Here is a 25,515-nt window from a genome sequence, read left to right on the forward strand (position 1 = left end):
CGCGTGCCTAGTTCTAAAAAAAATTCGAGTTTTTCTAGTAAACGTTATGATTTAATAGACGACGTATGACGTTTTAAAATATTATTTTCAAATAAAGTTAACAGCGCATGCGTACAGTTAAAACAGTGATTAATTTTTTTATAGAAACACACGTTTTTTGGCATCGTTTATTGGATTGCGTCATAGCAGCCTTGCACCCAGTAATTACACCGTAGAAAAACAAAAGAAAGCTGTCAATCTACAATAATTATCTATTAGAAAATACGTAATACAATGCACAAAGCCCATTGTGTTTATACAATGGGTGAGTCAGAAGAGACAATACGACAAGGATCAGTCTTGTACACTTACTTACATTTTATTTGGGACATAGGTGCTTCGGATTTGTGCCTAACTGAATTTTGGCAACATTGCGCTGAAATTGTATATATTAATAGGAGGATAACAAAATTTGATCGCAGCCAATTTGATAAATAATAAAATTTATTAAATTGAAGATCATTAAAAAAAGTCAGGAGTTTCAGGCCCATTCTTCTCCATATGAAACTACCGTTTGCAACTAGAGTCATTTTTTAAAATATTTTTAACTTGTGATTTTGATTTAAAAAAGTGACCTTGATAACATACACTAGTTTGTACTACTTTAGAACAACAGTATTAAAATAATTAATTGTATTTATTAAAATAGTATTCTTTCGTTTAACTATCCTACCATAAAGTCCAGGAACTTTTTTCATGTAGACATTTTTCTTACAAAAATATATGTATATCATATACGCATTTGTGTTGGTTGTCTCGCGAGATATGGCCCGGCTACATCGGTAATATTATTTTTATATTAAATAAAACTTCATTTAATCAAATTAGTTTTGTAATCATTATAAAAAAAAGACTAGACAATGCACTTGCCGAAGACAGGAGAACGCGGATAATATTGTAAACACGATCTTCACAAATTAATACCGTAAATTTACAACAAAAAATTTAAAAAAGAAACATACATAGTAATAATAATAATAAATAAATCAAATTTAAAATGTTTGGTACCTGCCAGTGTACCTTTAACGCTGGCATCATTTCCACACTTTATTTATCTTTTTAGTAGATACGACTGTTTAGTGTACGCTAGTGTATCGATGACAACGTGTAATGGAAAACATAATTCCGGTGAACGTGTGGAGAAATACTTAGTAAAACTATTAAACGAGTAATGACCGGTTATTTTATCCTACTGTTTTGAACTGTCATCGAAGCCTTACTTATAATAACCGGTAATATAGCATTAAGCGATTTTTTATTAAAATAGTGACATATATCGTATAAGATAGTGATTATGAAATAGGGGACAAATAAAATTTAAATGGCTGGGAACACACATGCGAGGCCTCTGGCTATGTTAAGGCGGCGGTATTACTTAACATCAAATGAGCCTCCTGTCCGTTTGACACTGTTATGTATAAAAAACAAATACACATGTATGTCATGGCATGGCAGTCAGTAAAAGAAATGCTTCAAACTTCCTAATTATCTACCTACTTAAGTTAAGGATATTGTCATACAAACAATACGATGTTAATAATGAAATTCAATTGAAAATAATGATTTAAAAAAACTTACATTATTCCCGAAGAACTCGTTCCGATGGCCCAGTTGAATTCTGAAACAATAGACATCAACTTGAGTAAAAAACAAAAGCGAACGAACAAAGAAAAAACGGTAAAACATCAGTTATATTTTTTGTGCGCTCAAATGTATGACCTTGCGCAACTAAGAGCACGGTGTCTCAGGTAGATTGGTACATGGTGTTTATTATATTTCTAGATATTTGTTTATAGTGCTTCAACATATAATTATAGTAATAACAAACAATTTACAAGAGATGTGATTGCACCTACAGTAAAATACGTGTCAAAGTACTCTAAAATCTTAATGATCATGGCTATTAAATTTTAAAATTAGTATTGTAATACTAGTAAAGATTGACGTCTAGCTTCCCACACAAAAACGTAACAATTTACGTAAACAAAATTGCAAAATGCATCGGAAATAATCTCGCAAAAACATTCTATTTCCAACTTGACACACCAAGGGCAAACGCAAATTACTCTTATTTTGCACATCCTGTATTCGGTGCGTGACAAATTTGTATTTCGTATGTATCATTTTCAATTAGTGCTGCGTTCATTGACATTTATTTTGTTGTGTTATTGCAATGACATTACCGATAATATTATTCGTGACGCGAGTTCAACCCGTCAGGGACAAAACAAGATAAAATATATAGATAACGTTATTTGTATATATAGACGATGTAATTATAGTTAGGGATGTTAGCAAAGTAATTCTTAAAGGAGTTGAATTTCCCTTCCTATAACACCGGCTGTGACCTAGTTATCTGAAAATATTTTCATATACACAAGGAAACTGTAAGTAACCTGGCGAGTTTTAGCGCGATCTATGCGATTAATAATTTGTATAATAATTATTTATTTTATTTAGTTAAAAGTATGTTACACATATATAAATATTAAATAAATCAATGGCGCTACAACCTTTTAGGACTGGGCCTCAGATTTCTGTATCTGTTTCATGATCGTTTGTGAATTGAATAGGCAAGTAGGTGATCAGCCTTCTGTGCCTGACACACACCGTCGACTTTTTGGGTCTATGGCAAGCCGGTTTCCTCACGATGTTTTCCTTCACCGTTCGAGCTAATGTTCAATGCGCACATAGAAAGAAAAATCATTGGTGCACAGCCGGGGATCGAACCTACGACCTCAGGGATGAGAGACGCACGCTGAAGCCAATAGGCCAACACTGCTTTGTTACACATATATACATATTATATAAAAATATATATATTTATACATTAAACAAGCTACAATTTAAAAAAAAAATGTTACTTCAGCTTAATAAAGTCCTCCTGCTTCCTAATACATTATGGAAATACTGGCTTTATTATTAATATATATTTGAAGCATGTATTACACAGAGCCAAATTAACGTCACTGACCAACAAAATATTTCATGAATATGACTCACTATTTTGCACAGACAATGAGTTTGCGTTTTTTCTTTGGTGCATTGGCCGCTACGACCTTAACGTCCGCGTTCTTTGTGTCCCTTACTTTTTGCATATCAAACAAAACAATTTAATATCAGAATGAAAATTGTGTATGACTGCAGCCAATTTAATATTAACTGGTAATTATAATGCTTGATCATGAACTATGTTTTCATTTACTAATTATTCCAGAGTGAAAGATTGAATGAATCCCGTATGTCAAGGATACGGTAAGGTCTAAAGGAGTCTGGTTTCCGAATATTACTTTGAACGCGGTAATATCAAAACGGCGCGGTAATAAAAATACTATAGTTTAGTACATTTATCGATCACTGCTAGGACAGTTAACACGTATTCATATTTCGGGTAGATTTTTAATTACGAATGTTTTATTAACATAGACTGTTTTCGCCATAGATATGTGTTAAATATAGTCCACTCAGGGACGCATTGTGTTGGTGAAAGAAGTTTCAAATACACAAATATTACTATAATTGATCGATAAAACACTGTATTACCTTTAACAAAAGATATGACATAAAAAGTATGCTCAGTGATAAGAAATTAAGATGTTTTCGTAGGAAATTTCCAAATAGCAATTTTATCATAATATAAAGTTAATAGCTAATGATAGCGTCTACGAGATAAACTAATAGCCAATTCCACTCATAGATATCTTACCCCTTAATTACGACGACCTAAATATTTAATTACAATGCATGGACATCGATATAATATATTCATGACCATGAATATTATTATAAGAAATTTTCCGTTAATTTTACTGAATATAAAACAAATTTCTTGAGTTCAAATCGTCCTGTATGTAGGCGGCAAACTCGGTTAGGGTACTTTAGTTAGTAGAAAGTACAAAGTACTAAGAAATGAGTAATACAATTTGTGAGTGTGAATGGGGGTGTCGTGCGCTGTGTCTATTATATATATGTTTGTGAAGTTTGAAAAAGTAATACCTTTATAAAAATTATAGTAGTAGAATTAAATTTCAATTCATGTTTTGTTCTTCATCGTAGCTGTCAATGTCCGTATACGTTTCTGGTTTAATGAATTTAGTTCTCTTGGATTTGAATTAAAAACTCCATATGACTAGAATCTGTGACTACAAATCACTACGATGACGTGAGAGCAGTGCTGGCCTAGTGGCTTAAGCATACCACTCTTATCCCTAAGGTAGAAGTTTCGATTCTTGGCTTTACACTAATGGACTTTCTGTCTATATGCACATATAACATTCGCTCGAATGGTGCAGGAAATCATCGTTAGGAAACCGGCCAAAAAGGCGTCGGCATGTCAGGCATAAAAAGCTGATCACCTACTCGGCTATGAGAAACGATCACGGTATACTACCTTTTTTTATTTTAATTTAAATTATTGTGCAACATAATACGCCTCATTAGATAATTCAAAGTCAAGTCGTCAATTCTGATTCATTATTGACATACTACTATACATAATGGTCATTTTAATAAAGTAAATAATTGGTTAAATCATTTGTTTTTATACAGCTATTTGCCTTATACTTCCAACATAATATCTTATTACGTATTTGTCTACAGATAACCGTTTTATGAAACCCATACTTATTCAAGCCTGGGTTTGAGGAGGTTAAAGTTTCTATTTGGTTTTACTTTTTTTTTACTTTGTGGTGTATTATTTTTTTCTTACTAGCCCGCTTATGTTCTAATATAATTGATTTGTATGTGAGTAATATGATGTCATGTTTTCTTATATAATTTTATGCACGTTTTTTTTAGAACTTATAAATAGCTAAAACACCAGCGACCAAAGCAAAGGAATATTCACGCGTCACCATAGCTGTACTGAGAGAAGCTACCGAACAAAAGCTATAGATATCACATCAGGGCATTAAGCACCTTACACTTTCAATGAAGAGACAATTGGAAAGAAATTTAAGGAATCAACTTGTATGACAATCACCCGAATGGTATTTTACCTTAATTAATTATAATTCTACAAGTGTTTTCTAAGTTTAAAAAGGAACTTTACTATTTTAAGGAAATAAGAGATTTGTCTTATGTATTAAAAAATCTTTAAAATACAAGAAGAACATTAAAACGTAGCGACCATTATAAAAACTAGTTATTAATTTATTGGAACCATAACAAAATTTTATGCAATGATAAAAAAATTAGAGCTTATCGACGACTTTGATTTATGGAATAAACACATATTAATAACTCGCGTTATTATTAGTAGTTTTATTTATATGTTATGTAGAAGGAGCTGTGTTGGCCTAGAGGTTTCAAGCGACTCTCATGCCTGGGGTCGTTGTCGTACGTTCGACCCCCGGCTGTGTACCAATGTACTTACTAAAATTTCAACACGTACAGTGCTTTGTTTGTTTGTATTTTTTGGTACAGTTTCTCTTTTACTTTTAATGTTTAAGTTATTTTCTCTTTGTCATAGTAATGTTTCCCTTTAAATGTTGTGCACACATGACATTGATGCATATGCATGTATTTTGTTTTTGTAAGTCGTGTGTTTTCTGTAAGTGTTTGTATGTGTTTCGTTAGTGTGCCTTTTAAAATAAACTGTGAAGGAAAACACTGGAGGGAACTGATATGCCTTAGACCCAAAAAGTCGACGGCGTTACAGTAGGTTGATCACCTACTCGCCTATGAGAAATAACCACGGTACAGTGACAGATATCTGAGGCCCAGACCTAAAATACATTAATTACAGTATTCTAAAAGCAGTTCAATTCGCCCTTGGTTGCCATAATCTGCAATTAATAAACTTAACTATTACCTAGGTTCTAAGTAAGTTATCATTATTCTGTTAAGCAATAACTTAACCGCTATTATCAGTAATACCAGCCAAATAAACAAGTCCTTCAAATGAACAGTTTTAAATCAATAAACAAATGAAAATCTACAGTCGACATTAAATTAATTTCTTAAGAACATAAATTTACACAAAATAACTCTAACGAGGGGTAGCAAGTATAAAATTGCTGTAAAAAGATATAAAGTTATAATTTAAAATTTTATCAGCGTATGATTGGACTCTGAGAAATACTGTGACAAAAACTAATTAAATTAACCGGCTGTGGATGAATAAAGATAAGTTATCTTTAATTAATGTAAAAGATTCGCTTACGTCTCGGCAATTACTAGAGTAAGTGAAACTTTTTAAATTCCACTTTAGCAGATGGGAACTACATTCATTATATATTTTTTATTCGAGAATTATATACATTTATTACGCTTGTCAATAGTTAAATGTGTAACGCCGTTGCTATGTCTATAATACGTTTAAAAAGTCAAAAATTCTTTCACTAGAATATTTATTTAAAAAATATTTCAAATGTCCAGCCTGAAGCCAGATTAAATTCCATTCTAACCCTTTCCTAAGTCGAATTTGACCTACAAATTGCGTCTTAGCGTCCCAAAGTCTAAAATTTCACTTTTCCGAAAAGTAATTCGATACAACGCACAGTACGGCGCACTCACATGGTTGCCTAATTCTATTTGAATATCGAATTACAAAGTTAATTTAAATTTCGAATCACGCATAACCCTTCCCGCGCTATCGAATTAACGTATTCGAAATTTAAAATAAATACTTAACCTATTTTCGAGAGCGGCAAGATACCTGCACTTAAGTCGATTCGGAGAGGTCCTGTCAGTCGAGATATGTGGTTAGGCGTTGGACACACAGGGCGATAAAAGATTGAGCTTGTATTTAATTTGCCCCATTTTAATCGTTAATTGACAAGTGTTTGTTATCTACTTTTTGCGTCTTATGTTGGGTGAGGGATATTCTTAAATTAATAAATATCTAACAAAAAACATAAAGACCTTGCCCCGTAAGACATTTAGCGAACAAGATATATCTGTTTCATTTTTGCTATTTCCAATGAGGATATTTCACTGGCTAGCAGAGGTCAAATGTAAGATGACATCGTTGTTATACATTTTAATAATAAAACATTTCATTCCGTATCTCCGTAAAAAGTAGGAAAGAGATTGACTAAGTAAATCTTTAAAATATAATTTAAATATTATATTCAGTAGAAAATAATAATGAATAGTAAAATATGGTTAGCGCAAAACTCGAAGTCGTCTCGAGAACTTAATCGATAATTTAAAAAAAAAGCAGTTACTGATCTTTACCTACATTCTCTAGTCCGTTTAAAAACACCTTATATAGTTTATTACATAAAATTAAATCGATAACGATGTTTATCGGACATCGAATGCATACGTGCGTGCATTCAAAAAGGCCGGTAACTCGCGAGCCCTCTGGCATTGAAAGTGTCCATGGGCGGTATCACTTAACATCAGGAGAGCCTCCTGCCCATTTTCACCCTGTTATATAAAATTTGGTATTTTAATTTTAAAAAATACCTTAATTTTGGTAAATTTGTGGAATCACGGCTCCACCTTTAACTTTCAGTTTAAAAATATTTAAACTGATAATACATGCATGATGTAAATGTCTCAGTTCCCAGTGAATTACATTAAGTAACGTTTTTTTTATATATTTTTATATTCTAAGTGGCGTTTGTGACTAGGTTAGGTTAGGTTAGGTTAAAGCCAAAAATTTGTACCATCTTTCATTCATATCACATTAATTTAATTTAATTATATGCAGTTGAAGAGCTTTTGCCGCCACTTTATTGCACGGTACAGCACCGAGAAAAAATTTTGACGGCTGGACAAATTTGGCACATTTTTAAGCAAGAATCTGGTGTACCCCAAACCTAAAACAAATCGTATCTCCACATTTCAAGGGTTTGTATTTACATTTTTTGCCTCAAATGTGGAACAAAAAAGGATAGAATAAATTTTAACGCTCACCAAATGTCCCTGCGACAGGTTGGGGTTTCGTTCCAATTTATTTATTTTAATATGAATACATCTGATGAGCCACAGATTACGGAAAATTATTACCAGTTTGAAAGAGTTGCATCGTTTTTTGTTTAATGATAACTTATGCTTGTATTTGATAGGTTTTATTAGGGTTAATGTTGGGTTCGGGTTTGAAGGTTTTTGTTATGAACAGATTACATTCCTTAGTTGTTTCAAAACGAGGTAATGTACTGTGGCAGAGCTGTCGCTACTACTACTAAACTAATTTCCTTTTTATCAATTTTTATTATTACGTTGATTACGAATATTGTTAATTGTATATAACATTTGGAAATATTGTCTACAATCTTCGGAACAAGAAACGTTTTTATTTTTGTGTTTGTGTCGATTCGAAAGATTGTAAAAAAACTACCTGACATGACATGGGCAGTCTGTGTTAGTTCAATAAAATTATGATATACACGTATAGATCTGATATAAATTGTTTGAAAACATCTAAGAACAGTTAAAACCTAGTTAAATACAAGAATCTTTATTTTTTCTAGTGTTAGCCTAGTGGCTTAATGCGGCTCTCGACCCTGAGGTCGTATCTTCGATCCTCGGCTGTGCACCAATGGACTTTGGTTATGTGCGCATTTTATAATCGCTCGAACGATGGAGAAAAGACGTCGAGGAAACCGGCTTGCCTAAGACCCAAAAAGTCAACGAAAAAAAGTTTGTAGCGACACTGATTAATTTATTTTATTATTGCTTTTATATGGTTCTATGTAATAAACGATTAAAACGTTCGATATTTAAGTAAATAGGTTCTGTGACCGAGATATATCAAAATATAATAAGATGCGATACGTCAACCGTACAAGGCAACTTAATTAGCACAGGCTTGCGTTTGCGCAAAAAAACGTACACAAAATGGCGGATGATTCTAGCGGGGGGAGCGATTAGTCCACGTCATTCGTTGCACGCCTGCGCACTGATGGATCGAGGGCCCTTTGGCGTGAATTTTATTTATTTTATTAGTGATCCACCCCGGCTTCACACCGCTCTTGCATACATACACTGACGACCGGAAATGATCCTTTAACATTTAAATTTGCAATACCTACTGTCTTTATGCGAGATTTCTTAATATTTATATGCTGTATGTTTAATGAATATTTTGATATGCTTTATATATTCAATATGATATTCATTATGTACCTACTTATATAAATTTCTATTTTATTTTTGCTCTCAGTATATGTTATAGAAATCCGTGTATATCCACAAGAAAATGACATGAAAACTTAAAAAGGCGCGGCGTAAACCAGTTCCATGCACTTTCCTCAGCAGGAGCTCGCCATATAGCAGCACACAGCTCACGAGAGGAAAATGGAAATACATAATTATGTAGAAATAAAGAAAACTATAATCATTGCATATAACACAAGGAGAGCCTTCTTAAACGACTCGGTATATAATGTAATAGTTGCTTAAAATTTCCACTGAGTTATTTTTCATCACAGTTTATTTTAAAGTCTTTCAATTATCTAAAGACATTATCTACAAAGTGTGTAGAAGAAGATTTTGTGATGTTGACATTGGGTGAATGTTTGGACCACCCATACTCTTTAATATTGGCTCGCATCGATAATATTTATTAAGACAGAGTATGTATGAAGTTTGTTGGAAGGTCCAATTGTGGTAATGGACTTTTTTATGTACTATAAAGATATATAAGGAGCCAAACGTGTCCATACTAAAGTTACAGGTAAATAATCGTCTATCAAAAGTTGTTTTTGAAATTTGTAACACGCAGAGTTTAGAAAAACTTATCGTGACTGTTAGAGTAAAGGGTACCAGACCTCAAGGCTGATCCCCCTACTCGATGGATCAAGTGAGGCCCTTACAGGTCTTACCATCACTCAGGCATCAGGTGGAGGAAGTTGTGGGGTGCTACTAACACGACCTTCAGAAATGAAGAGTGCGACGGAGGAAGATGATAACGATATAGACATTAAACTTATTTGAAGTTTTTGTATTCACATTCACCAGCGCATATGATTGATTTCCATCATAATAAAGACATACCTCTATTTTAGATACTTGTAGACTTTAACACATTTATGTTTCTAACTCTTTCTTTTCTCTTCTCCAAAGCTCACCATTCCACTGTCCTACTCTCTGCCATGTTTCCTTAATCTGGTCTATCAACCTTCTAAATTATCTATCTCTTTTGCGTTTATTGTATCTTGGTCACCAGTTTCTTCTTTTTGCTAAACTTTTCTGTTCCTCTTGCCTCGCCCATTTCCATTTAAGTTTATTATTTTTATTGTAACATCTGCTTAGTTGTTATTCTTAACATATTCATAATTCCATCTATCATATTATAATATATATGATAAATTATGTTCTTTATTATTGTAATTATAATTACAAGTTTTTTTAGGTTTATATATAATAGTCTCGTATACAAATTAGTTTGAAACATTTATTTTACGTGTTTGTATGTTAAAATGCGCACCAGATGTCAGAACCACAGGCAGGATAACATAACTGCGAACTGAATTTATGACCGCTATAAACAGTTCCTTAAATATGTTTACACAACTTAACACATTGTGATCACAACTTTATTATTCGACGCGCGTGAAATGGCAGTTTTACTTAACATTATTAAAAAAATATATATGTAATAGCGAAATATCTAACAAATCAAAAAGCTAAGCTATTACATCATTTGCATACGTTTTTTTTTGCAAAAGGGCAAACGGGCTCACCTGATGTTAAGTAATACCGCCTCCTATGGACACTCAATGCCAGAGGCCTCGTGAGTGCGTTGTCGGCCTTTTAAGAATTTGTACGTTTCCAAATACTTAAAATTAACGCTAGGTATCCATCAAACAACTACGATTAAATTGCTACGTTTTAATAATGTGGAATTGTATTTGACTATATCATATCACAAGAGAATAGGAGACACAACATGGACAAGAAGAGCTAACATTATAAAAGAATGGAAGCAGCTGGAAAAGGCCAATGTGTCACAGGGGACGCTGATCACCAAAATCGGCATATCTGATGTATTAAAAGTTAAAAATTAAAGGTTAAATAACCAAAACAGTGTCTAAAAACATTACACTGGGTGTCAGCAATAAATGCCTAAAAATAACTATAATATATCAAAAGATATACCATATTTACATCACAATATAACTAAAAATACTCGAAGAAAACGAAGAACTAAAGAAACAATTAACAATGTTTTTTATTTCATTTGTATTACTTGTATTTAATGTATTAAACGATAATTTATTTACGAAGTATCAATATCATAACCATAGAAGATTTTCGCTACAAATCCGACTCATAAGAAAACTATTACAAAAATCTGTCCACGCATGGCTATACAAAAATTAAACGAATTGAATTGAAAACAGTTAGTACTTTCGTTGTATAGTTGTAGTTGATAGTCAGCTTACAACTGAAATTAGGCTAAAAATACTAAAACCGTTGTCTAGATTGTGATAGCAACACGCTCAAGGTAAAATAAACGCACACATTTAGGGGCATAGTTCAAAACATATAGATAATAATAATTATAATGAACCCGTTCGTTACGATCTAACAATAGTATGTTTTGCATAACAATAGTTAACAGCTGTGGCCATGTGGTAACGATTTTTGTGTTTAATATATTTCGTTGTATTACGCGTTCTTAAGCGTAAATCGTGATTTCAATATGGCGTTGAAGAATTCGCGCCTACAATATTGATTAAAATCTGTTGTGTCGATAAAGTGATGTCTTATATAATAAATATTTTGTTTACTAAATTCATTCATTAATTGTTAAAAACACTAGATGTCCCTTTTCAGATTTTATTCAAACGAGTAAAAGCTATCATAATCTAAATCTTAGTTCAATGTATGCAGTCACGTGTTAAAAGTATTCAGTTATTAATAAATGATAAACGCCCGAACGCTTTTGTTAGTCACGTACTAAAATTCAAAATAGTACCTACTAGTACATTGAATTATCATGTTCCAACGAGAGATTATGCTGTTACTCCAATATCTAGAATCTCTAACCATCATTATTGGGAGCGCTGCCGAGTTACCCCGATATCCAAGTGGTAGATCAAGTGGAATTGGATAAGCCATACAGTATTGAAGAGATTCCAATTATATCCCCAAGCAAGCTTGATTGAAACATGAAATATAGCGGAAGCGTGGCAAAGCAAACCTGGGGTCGTACAGAAGGGAAAGGACTTAGAGCGAGGTGATATACGAAGCTCAAGACCGAACGTGATGGAGACTCATTGTGGACGCCATTTGCCCCATCTAGGGGTTATATGACATAAGTCAATACGATTGCATATTGTCAATATGTAATAAATTAGCTTTCAGGTAGGTAAACGTATTATTCTAAGTTAATTAATAAATGCTAGATGATCAGAGTTGAATCTTTGGCTGGTTAATTGTTACTGTTTAATGTCCCGAAACCTGCTATGCCTATATCGTTAAAGATAAGTTAGATAAGACTCACGAATTCAAAGCATTTGAGTTAGTGTTAGTGTACGTTATTCTTAAGTGAAAAAATAGAACACAACAACAGTGTGTCATCATAGAGACTGTAATTGGACACTTTCGCATGTTAAATATCCTTTTTAGTAAAGTGGGTTAGACATAATTATTTTATTAGTCTTAAGTTAGCCTAGATCGTAAGTAATAATTCATGTCACAATGAAGACACATTATATACAAAAAGATAAGTAACATACACAATATCAACAGTAATCGAACCAGCGACGTCGCATATTTAAAAATATATGTATTTCGAAAAATTTTATGTATTGTATTGTATGTAATATGTATTTCGTTTAACATTTACTATATTTTTGTATATAGCAACGGTTTTCATATCGTTTTGAGGTTGTACATAATTGCTGTAATTTTCGTTTACAGTTGAGGGTCTAATTATGTAATTGACTTGCCGAGTTCCAACATTTTGCACGTTTTAACTTTCGAGAAATAAGGGTTTATCGGCGTACTTTCATAGTAATTGCTTACTGCTGTTAAGGGACATATTTGTTTTATGTAACTATATATACTCGACAGTATTTTTTTCTATTGAATAGCGGCTAAACGGCCAGGAGGCTCACCTGATGTTAGATGATACCGCCGTCCATGGACACTCTTAATGCCAAAGGGCTCGCTTTGCTGGCCTTTTACGAATTGTTCTCGCTCTTCCCTTGAAGCCCCTAAGTCGAAAAGAGTCGAAAATATTGCTGCCTTTAACGCTTTTTTTAAATCTTATCTTACCTTACCTACAGAGCGAAAACTAAAAATTACAATAAAGTCGGTAATCAACAATTGTGGGTCTTTTAAACAGTTAATTCTTAATGGATTTTAAAATAAAATATGGTTATTTTATTCGAGAATTTATCTACGTAAGAGGCTAACATTAATTACGTATAAAATCACCGTGACGAGTACAAATTAAGAAATATTTCTGTAATCTTATAACCAATTTATAATAATTGTATAAGGCCAGTGACTTCATAGGATTCTACAAGGTCATATATTAATACCAAAATATATCAATCTGTTAAATGTGCTTTAAAGCAGTTAAATCAAACTGTTTTAAATAAATGTCTATTGTTAAGGCACAAATATTGCTTTAATATAAAATGTGTGCGTGTACTAGTTTACACACGTAAGAAGTGAAACTTCTTAATGGCCTTATTTTTTGAAATATGATCTACTGTATGCAACTTTACAGAAATGGGTTAAATAAAGTTAAATTAGATAAAATTTAACAAAAGGCTTGTATTATCATAGACATGAATACAGAATTTCATTAATTGTAATAGAATTATTACTATCATTGTTTAAATGAAATCTTTCTTGTAATACAGGCCTTATAATCAAAAACAAGATCGCTATTCAGTGTTTAAACATAATCTTTTAAATTCAATTTTAAAGTTCATTGATCTACCGAAATCTGCCCTCAAGACCGAACATTGTTCACACATAAATTACAATCGAAGCATAATATGGGAATCGCCTAAACAATGGAGCCAAATCTTAATAAATGATTACATTCAAATAGGGTGAAAACTGAAGACATTTGCCTAACCCTTCCAACACGACACCTGGCCGCTTAGACACCGGAGTCAAAAATCCTTTATCGCATTAGCATAATATTTATAATAATAACAATGGGATGCTTTATTCAAAGTAGCATTGATTCTTGTATTTGACATACGGTAGTGTTATTGTGTTTCGAGATAAGGGATATAACAATAGCACTTTGTGATCGTGGTTTGTAAGATTTCTTTGTAGCATTTAAATTTCGAATTTTCAATTAATCTTACATCGGTATTGTCAATTAGCGAGATCAGTGTTGGCCTAGGTTTGTGAAGGAAAACATCGTGATGAAACCGGCATGCTTTGGACGCAATAATTCGACGGCGTGTCAGGCAGAGGAGGCTGATCTCATTGCCAAATAGGTGCTTATTAGATTGGATAGTGGCACTGATTTTTTATTATTCATTAACATTTCCATCAGATTTCACTGTTACCATAACTATTACTCAACAATTTATAGTTTCGTTTAACATTGTATTACGGCTCAATTATATGAGTGATTCCTTATACTTGGGGTTCAAGTTTACAGGCGCTAATTTAAGATTTAAGTTGGCGCCTGGTAGATAGTACTGGTGACACCAGAGCTGGCACTTCTCTCGCTCAACAGCGAGGAAATGCCATTGCAATTGCATTGGAAATGCATTAAAGGTACGTTGCCACAGGGACAAAGCTTTTTAAATTTATTTTAACTTTGAATTAATATGACTTGGTAGGTAACGAAAATTTTAAATACATGTATAAATAAATATACATTCCATTTGACATTAATTCCAACATTTCATAATGCGTTGTCGAAAGTGATGCGTTGTCAAACTAATCGACTTTCTAATCCAAAGATATCGATTGCATCGACCCAATTTAAAATAAATCCATTCTATCCAAATAGAACCCTACAATAGACACCCGAGCTTTTGTCTGGAAACCGTCAAATGATACGCATTAGTTTTTTGCTTCATGAATACATTTAAGACAGGAAGGATGTGAAAGTCGGGGATATTAAAGACACCGTATGTCAGCGAAGGGTTAGGGGCCTTAGACCGGCTGTTCAAGAAATAATAGTTATAAGGATGATATATTAAGACTATTTATTTGATGACCTATAATAAGTAAAAAGTAAAGGCACAATTTTAGGTTGTTATTTTCTTGCTAAGAACGCTCTTGTCTAGTTTTTAAAAGCCCATTATTTACGATGCCCTCCCATGTACCATAAATAATTTTTAATATTAAATAATTATTCACTTAAGTGACTTAAATGATCGGTTTTAGGAAGAGATTACTAGAAAATTGTTAACGATACACAGTAGTAAATTTACGAAACAATAAAATTCAAATTATTTTCGTATAGCCTTAGACTTATAGATTTTTAGATTAATATCGCGAAATATGATGAAAGTAACAAAACTTATTTTATGACTAACACAAACTTACCAGAGACTAGGTAATTGTCGAAACGTATTCGTTTCTAAGTCTATAATTTACATATTAACCTAAGATAGAAGATCACAGAAGTATTATAATAAAAATTCCTGGATTTAAGATACATTATCGAAACCTTATCTAAGTCCTTAAGATTCTGAGAAAGAAATGTCATTGATAATATGTCTAGATTAAGGTGAAAGTTGGATAAGATTATCGATAATTGAAATACGAAAGACCTTCATTTTCCTTACTTTTTACATAGCTTGATAAAATAAATTGCGTAATAAATATGTTTTAAGTTAAATACCGACAAGTGTTAAGGCGTAAAAATCTCTATTTACCTAAAATAGAAAAGTAAATTTATATATGTTATCCCTCACTGTGTAAGTACCTAGAGAATAACATATTCTGATACTTGTTATTGTGCCACAGAAGTCTCAAAAAATATAAGAGCCAAGAATAATAACAACAGATTTACAATATTTTTGAGCAGTGTTGGCCTAGTGGCTTCAGCGTGCGACTCTCATTGCGAAAGGTCGTAGGTTCGATTCCCGGCTGTGCACCAATGGACTTTTTTCTATGTGCGCCTTTAATATTTGCTCGAATGGTAAAGCAAAACATCGTGAAGAAGCGGGGTTGCCTTAGACCTAATAAGTCGGCGTTGGTCAGTCACAGGAGGCTTATTGTCTACTTGCCTATTAGTTTGACAAAAAAAACATCATGAAACAGATACAGAAATCGTACTAAACTGATTTATTTTTTATGTTTATTTACAATACTAAGACGTAATACAGCAATGAAATGCTGCCAGCATTAAAGGTACACAGCCACAGGGACCAAATTTTGAATTTGTTTTAATTTTCTATTTGTCAATTTTTCATTATGATAATAATTACATTTGTTAAAAATAAACTGTATAATACTCAATAGATGGCGCTTTATTAAATTGAATTAGTGTCTACGCGTAAAGTTCACCGGTCAGGATTCATGTCGGTATAGTAAATTGAATAATAATACTCTAAAATATCTTATCGAATTTGGGTGCTTTGAGAAATGTCATCAATCAATTTTTTTATCAACTTTCTCCTTGAAGTTTTTACAATGATTAAATGTTTGTCACGGCTTATTGGCGGATCGGTTGGTGCCCATGAGACTTAAATATTAGAATATATTTCTTTCAGCTTTGCAAGACACAATTTTTTTAATAAATATTTTTTAATTCATTAATTTTAATCAATCCAGTAGTTTTAACTAATATACAAAATTATTTTTAATATAGGTATAACTGGCATGAAAGGGATATTGTTTTGACGGTAAATATATATATTTTACTCCAAGTCGATAAAATTATTTTTAAAATAAAATAAAAAATATCATCAACCTATACTGCTTTAGAATGTCATCAAAAAGGTTTCTAATTTATTCGGCGATTAAAAACTGTAGAACCCATTGGTAATGCGCTCTAGACACAAGTCTATATCGCGACCGTTGGGCACATTAATTTCGGCCATTTTTGACTAATCTATACTATTGTGTAATATAGGAAGCTTCGATTAGGCCTGCGCGACAGGGATCGAACTCGGTTACGGAGCGAACGTGCAGCCGCCTTCATAAACTTAGCGCCATTACGACTTTAAGATAGCTGTTGAAATAGTGAATTATAAGAATAATAATTTTAAATAAACTTTGCTAACCGCTTTATATTACAAAACAGATTTTTGTTTACGCTAAGTGCTACAGCTGGGCAGTTATGTCTCAATATAAGACCTGGATCAGCTTCATAGAAGGAAATTAAATAATTTACCTGTTTTGTTGCGATTTACGGAATCTGTAACAAAAAAAAGTAATTTAATAGACAGTCGAATTTTTGATGAGAAACCTAAAAAAAACTATTTATATTACTTATTACAAAATTTATATCGATTATACTTTTTACATCATACATATATTTGCCTAAAAACTAAAATAATTTGTATAATAACAAATCTCTCATAACTGACAACTTAAAAAATTGTCTAAGAGGAAAAAATATCCCTTGTTGTTGTATCTTGTGAAGATTTTTAAATATTAAATTCAATATTAAGTTATCAAGAAACGGAATCCCAATTACCATTCATCAGTTCACAATGCAATGAAGAGAATCGAACACGCAACATTCGTAAAAAAACTTAACTGTGGATATATTTTATGAGCCGTGTTAAAATTGCATGGAACAAAAAAAATGTAGCCAGTAATTAATAAGAAAAATAATGCCACAGATAAATTTAGGTACCTATAACATAGTAGATTTTAATTTTAGAAGTAGCGTGTTACTCAGGGATTATGCAGTATTCTAACAGTTGTTAAAGGCCTATGAAGATATAGGTCCAGTACTTGTGTATGTTTCGCTTGTGTGCTTTTCGCTTCATCCACTTTTACTATAGATACTATTATCGCCAGCACTAAGCGAACAAAAGCTATTTCATATGTATTACGAACTCGTTCTTAATTATTAACAGCTTTAAAATTAATATTGATAAATTATTGGTCTAAGTAGGTGTATCCGATATTTTTGAAAATTAGTTTTTATTTAAATACACTTTCAAGACATGTAAGTATTAAAATAGTTTTTTATTAAAGACATAATAAGTGCGACTGTATATAGTCCATTCAATTGGCCATACCTCAATATGATTAGGATGACATTCGGATGACAAAAAGCGGATCCTAAACATTTTAGACGTACGGGACACTTTTCTAAGTCACGTTTCTAAAACCTACATTTATTAAGATAAATTAAATTAGAAATGGTAAAAAAACCCCAAACGACCCAAGCGTCAACGGCGTGTGTCAGGCGCAAAAGACCTGTGGTCTAGAGTTAAGGGGTTGTAGTTGCGCCAGGTTTTTTTATTTAAATAAAAAAAACGATAAATATATAACGTATCAGAGTAGCAATAACCTTTTTTATTAATTAGAACAACAGCTTATATTTAAATGTATATGACAATTATTTAATTTCCGTTAACGGGCTACCCTCATAAATCTAGAGACGTGTGTGTGCGATCTACTTAAAATAATATTTTGTAGACGGTATTTTTTAAATTAAGAATCAATACTCTACAATAAAAATGCCCTTCACACGCCCCTTAAACCGTAAATCTTCAAGATTTTAATTACAATAGCTTAAGATCAATTAAAGTAACCACAAGGCATTTATCACTTGTAGTACAAGTAGGTAATAAATGTTTAGAAGTGGTTCTATTGTTGTTTCCTTTGTGAGCTTTCTTTGACATATATGAATTGGTTGCTACTTTACGATGCTTTGACAGCTGAATTGAATTTATAAATTGACAATAATAAATTTCACTTTTTTGACACAATTTTTACAAATGTCACTAATGCGACCGCATAACAAGTAGCAGTTATAATTTCTTATAATTTTTATAAATAAATTATATAATAGTTCGAAAAACAGAAAAAGTTAAAAAACCACGCTTAATTAAATATTATTAACATTTTTAATAAAAACATCTTGTTTTAATGACATCTTAATGTGTATATCTCCGTAGCATTGTTAAAGTTATAAAAAAGTAATTATAAATAACATACTAGTTAGTACTACTGTATTATCTACGATAACAATATTTACTTAGCAATAAGTGTAGGTGCACAGATTAAAGTGCTAATTAGAAACACGTGGAACGTCGTCAATAATCAAAAAGTTTGTACTACGTTCTAAATTTGAAAGTTTCCTATTCTAAATTTGAATTAGAATACATGAACACTTGTTACTAGCCCATACAAAAGTAAATCATAATAATTGTGTTTAACTAAGCTACTCTTTCGTCTTTGCCAATCTGTCTTTACTCTGTGAAACAAACAGATGAATACTGGAAAAGATTACTTCATATTTATTAATACCAAATACATTTCGTATAAATTTAATTCGAGAAAGTTCGCTAACTCTATATAAAAAACGGACCTTAATAAAATTATTTTAAGTATGAATTTTATATGTATGCATAGGACATTGAAAAATTGCTATTGTAAAATTGATATAAAGTCGTAAAACGAAGCGCAGTTCTATTATTTCTATATTTTTCAATATGAAGCTTTGTAGTTCTGAAAATATTTGCTCGGTCGTTCCTGAGATTATCACACATTCACGGGTCTGTCATGTTCAAAACACATGCTTTAATTTTGAGAGAAAATTTACAACACATGATATTACATTGTTTCACCGGGAATCGACACTTTTACCCACGAAATAAGTGACCAATCAACGTACAAGTAGCATAGTAGCAAGTAACTTTCTACATAATTATAATAGAGGCTAAATCGCTTGAATTTTTACCGAAGAACTACGGAAGAAAAGCTTAAATTAAAGAAAACTAACCCCGCGAACCTCCTTAATGCAAGCCTTACTTGGTAGTAAAGGTAGTACCTTTTTAGTACATACCAACATGGCACATTTTGCTATGCTACCCACAAAGACTGTTCGGTTTTCCGGAAAGAATTATTTTTGGGATTTCTGTGAATTTTCTCTATATAAACCTTAAGTCAAATTATTATTTTTTTAATTAAGAAATAAAGAAATAGGGGTTGATGGTAGATAGGCGAAAATTAAGGGATATATATACATATTTTTATGATATAACATTAAAAAAAAACACTCATAACTTTTAGGGGGATGAAAAATAGATGTGGTCCATCCGCAGACCTAACCGATATTAACAAAAAAAATCATGAAAATCGGTTGAGCGTTTTTCCAAAAGACATCTCTCTTATGAGAAAAAAACCGCCGCTACCACCTGTAGGGCTCAGATTGTTCCGTGATCATTTGTTTTAATAGGCAAGTAAATGAACAGATCTTGCCTTCACGTCGACTGTAAACCTAGTGTTAAATGCGTACATAGATGGTGCACAGCCGGGATTCGAATATACGAACTCACGATAGGCGCACGCGCAAGCCAAGACCTGCTGCATTCTAAATAGAGACTGTAGAATACAATTAATATTAAACAATGGTAGTTAACAAAAATTAAAGATCCATTAAAATATCACCGCTTTTATCAAGTAGCCTTGAATTATATTTAGTCGCTCTAGAATTCAAATCGCATACCAGAATGTAATAGACTACAATGTAATAGACAACACAAATTAACTACAAACGTGCTTGAATCGATATAATATATGTATCATGAGGCAAACATATATTAACCAATATTCTGAAATAGTGTTTTGAAAGATCTATAATCCAGTTCAGGCTCTAATAATTTCAATTCCAGGGATTTAACGCACACCAAGTGTTCAACTATTATTTCCAAATATATATTAATTTTATAATCATATAACTAGAGGTTATACTCGAGCCAGATCCGGTTAACCATAGAACAAACATTCAAATATAGGTATTATTTATGTAATGCTTTTTGAGGAAAACATATTCCGGAGTTAGTCGTGATAAACTATAATTATAATATTCAAGTATTAACCACGAGCCGTAGTACACTTTCCTGGATTTGTTTCATTAATCCTAACGATTATTTCAACTCAGTTAAATTTACAATTTTAAACGTTTATGTTACTCCAATGGTTAATTATTCTAAATAGTTTTAAATCGCTTAAGAATAAGCAAACGCCAGTAGTGCGATTTGCTCTAAAACAAATGATGGGGATGATTTAAGATAGTAGAACGTTTAGAATAACATGTGAACATACAAAAAGTGACCGAAAATAAGACTTCGTTTAAAAGTCTTGTTACCAGGCCATAAAAATTTAAAAAAAAGCAAATAGACAAAGTGACGCCGTATAAAAAATACCTGACGCGGAATAAATATACTATGACGCAAAACACATCTCAAATTTTCTGGTTATATATATTAATAAACACTTTAAATTACGAATAGATTTTCAAAAAAGTACCTACACATTTGTATTAAAACATAAATTTCGTATGTATATACATAATAAATTCTACAAGTCGACTGTGGATAGGTACATAAAGTTAGGTGTTTTTATTGTGTAATACATAACTAAGGAATACGAAAACATCATACCAGTTCAGACACAAACAAGAGTTGCCAACAGCGAAATATTTTTTTCATTTTTGCCTGCCACTGAAACCACTAGGCCAACACTGCTCTTTACAATTGTATATTTTGTAATATTTTTCTTAAATTCCGTTATATATCTTAATAAAATGTTTTATTGTCTATAATTATGTTCTTATTTAAAACTACACCGTACATTACGTTATCTGTGGTTACTAACGAGTTATTAGTTGAATATATTCTATGCCATTATTGTCTTTTGGTCTACACAGCAATTATGCCACAGCGTTGTTGATGACTTCTAATCATAGGTCTAACAAATGACTAGTATCTACACTTTATGGGCTTATTTGTATATCTGTGGTCGTTATATAGAATTTATCAAAGATATTTCAGTATAGCGAGTAATGTTAAGTGTCATACAAGATTTTTAATCGTATATTCCAACAGCTATATATTTTATTATTTAGAAAAAAAACGTAAAGTATTCATAAATTTTTGTATTAATATATATATTATTAAATTGCAACAAAAATGTATCAATATATATTTAGCATCCGTTTATTTTTCTGAACGTGTTGGTTCCTCGCATAGCAACCCCGATAACGTGAACAAATTATTACAATTATTTTGTACAATTTATGTAACAAAAATAAACACAAGATAAGCTGTGAAGGTGAGGCGATGACAATTTTACACGTGTTAATATTAAAATATTTAACGAATAAATTCACATTCATTCTCGAATATAAGAACATTAATTTTTATTTTATTTTTAATGTTTAAACAGTAATAAATAAAAGGATATAAATTTTATTTAACAATACTACCCGAAAATTATTTTAATTAATAATAAGAAATACCGTCCAAAGTCGACTTAGAATTTTAAAATGTCAGTATTTTTTTCAAAAATCTAAATATATTGGTGCTGTTGAAATGTTGAGTCGATTCTCATCGTTAGAATTATTTGAACAGCAATTATATTTTATTCACTCAAACTAGATAAGGGCTAGTCAGTGTCGTGGCAACAAGATAAAAATGTATGACATTTATCAACAAAACGTATGTTATGCCATTGGATAATGGTTACATTTTAGACAATAATTTTTAACCTCAAATAATAATAGTACATATAACACTTGATAATTTAAATTACGAATAATCTCACATAAATTAAAAACTTACCATTTATTTAAAGCTGATTTTCTAAGTCGACTTCTTAATTTCAAATCGAATTTTCTTTGAAATCTTGTTGAAAATCCGCACTGTTCACTGACCGTCACAAAGCCGACTCACACGTTGCAAGAAATAAATAAATTTTAATCCACGTAAAGGTATAAATTCTTCACCTTTCTTCACTGTTGTCAAGTTGTAAAAACTATCTTTCTTCTAATAAAAAATATTTGGATACGTGTTCGCGCCTTGATTGTCGAAGCAAGAAGGCGCCGCGCGGCGCGGGCATCACTGATGCCATGCAAACGAATTGTGTAAACGCGCGCTCTGTTGGCGAGTGGCGGTAGCGCGGGGGCGTGCGGGGGAACACGCACTCAGATACCCCCCTCCCCCGTGTACAGCTCTATCAAACCTAGTTTGTATACATGTCACGCAAAACTAGTCCCTATGGGTTAGATACAAGCTAGACGCAACGAGCGAACCGCGACCGACAATCGGAATGTGAGGCGAGAGCCCCATTTTCCTCACGCGTTGGTAAGGGACAGACGACCATTAGTAGTTGAGGCGCGTAACGCATGTGTGCCGAGAACGGTGATACACGGTACACCGCTAGTGACTGCTGACTGCAGTTTCATAGTTTATAGTGCGTAGGGACGTGCTGGATCGTGGACTTAGAACCCTAACATACTTTACTTGATTTGTAATCACTGAAATATTGTATGAACATGTTTTTTTTACGTGGCAACGACGCAACTATGAATCGAATATTAAACTTGAAACGAGTCGAATAGTGGTTGAGCAGGCTAATAAATTTATTGCTTTTGGTATGATATAAGAAAAACGTTATACAGAAATAAATGTAATTAACATAATGTTCATTAAACATGCACAGATGTGGAGAGGAACGCGCTTTGTTAAATACAAAGAGTAAAGACCTTTTTGGGTTTGGAAAACATTGTCATCCCACGCAAAACGATTAAAATTTAAACCAATGTCATATATCATTCTAAGCTAATATGAATAAAGATTATGAATTAAAATAATGTATTGACTTAGATTTTCGATACTAGATTTACTATTGCGTGATACTTTTGAGAATTTTATTTACGAGAACGTTTCTCTAATATTAATTACGTTTTTATGGCTCGTTTTAGAAAGTTGACGATGGTTGTTTACTATCGTGTAGAATATATAAATAATTGGCCGTTTTTATTATCGACATAGTACACATATCTGCCGTTTGATGTTTCGTTTTTATTTTTTCTTTGAAATGGAATTTTACTTGGCCAACGAAGGTTTATAAGTTGTTTGTGATTTTTATATCTATAGATACTTTTAGTAGAATTATGTTTATTGGACATCAAGAACAGATTATTTAATGATAAACAGAGCACAGTATTATAAATTTATATCAGATAATAAATCGCGGACTTTTCCGAATAAAATAGTTATTTATGGTATTGTCTATTAATTAATATTTCGAGACTGGTTCTATTGTTGCCTGCCACTAAATGTTCAATATTGGTTTCTGTTCTTAGTTTATTAAAATTTTCCTTAATCGTTCAACAAAATAAATGGAACGAATTAAGTGTCGTCGATATATCCTGAACTGGTTTGTACAATTTAAGATATCTATGATTTATTATTTAAAATCACGAGCATTCTTTATTATTTTAAATTCTACCCCTCTTTTCATAAGAACTTCACAAAAGTATTGGTTTCAGTATATTGCGTTTATAGTATGTGCTTTCCTATAGTTTTTGAGTTAAATAAATGCCAAACAGGCACGACGTTATAACGTAAATATTTCCAGTTTCATTTTAACATTTTTGAATTTTCGGATTAAGGAAATGTAAGAAATGTCATTGACATGATAATAGCCAACAATTTAAATGCTTTTGTAACACTCGCTACACCACTTTTTTCGAGCACAACCCGAATATTTACCTCGGAATATCTTCACAAGACACAATACACTTTGGATTGTTTATCATCGCCCACAACGCGCACACAAACATACGTTTATTACAATAATTAGCGGTTTTTGTTTTTGTTGGTTGCGTCAGTCGCGAACGGCGTGTCGTTGCACTGAACTAGTCTCATACCAAATAACAGTGTCCCTTTCCACCCTAGTTCCGCACTACCGAGGGCGCAGGCGCCCCCAGAATTTTTTAAACCGCGCCCATGCTTCTGTAATTTCTTCCACGCCGCACACCTTCAGTGAAAATCGCTTTTTCATACATTTTTTTCGCGACATCCCTTTCTAACAGCAACGTTTGCAGAATCACCGTTCCCCTTCTTATAACGGTCGCTTGTGAGAACTCTTCTAGCGTTGTGTTAGATGTAATACTTTCTCTTTCTAGACGTACTTCGAAACTGGTGACGCCAATTATTTTCCTTTTACTAGTATCAAAAGATACGGTAATCATAAAACAAAACTAATTTCGACTTTAGACCAACGCATTAAAGTTCATTTCTAGGCGTAGTTATTGTACTTGCGACTTTACGTTCTAATACTAGACGTGCAAAGTTCCGGCCATTTTTGCAATAAAAAATCGTTTGCATGCATGTAACCACGCCTTTGTATATTCATATTGCCATCTATCTTACACCTTTTTTATTGTTCATTTGCTGTCTCTGTCTACATACACACTAGCGATATTTGGTATTGGAAAGCGCGCCATCTAACGTCGGATAGCAAAACATCTGCGTAGGTTAGAAAGGGGTTGATTTTGATGTTGTGATTTTTTACTTTCTTCTAGATGTCAGCACGATCGGGGAATAAATTTAGTTCCTACTTTCTCCGTACATTTCTTGAGCGCAGCACGTAAATGTATTATTAAAA

General features: G+C 32.3%; 1 long non-coding RNA gene across 1 annotated transcript; it reads right to left on the bottom strand.

Annotated features, from left to right (window-relative positions):
• Positions 1-1,616: 1,616 nt before the first annotated feature.
• On the bottom strand, positions 1,617-22,958 carry LOC123715445. The gene is made up of 3 exons (XR_006754431.1): positions 22,683-22,958; positions 17,270-17,293; positions 1,617-1,657 (listed from the first exon to the last, which is right to left on the bottom strand). It is a non-coding gene; the product is annotated as an uncharacterized LOC123715445 (long non-coding RNA).
• Between the last annotated feature and the right edge of the window lie 2,557 nt (positions 22,959-25,515).

This window comes from Pieris brassicae, chromosome 10 (assembly GCF_905147105.1).
Source record: "Pieris brassicae chromosome 10, ilPieBrab1.1, whole genome shotgun sequence".
Taxonomy (NCBI): Eukaryota; Metazoa; Arthropoda; class Insecta; order Lepidoptera; family Pieridae; genus Pieris; species Pieris brassicae.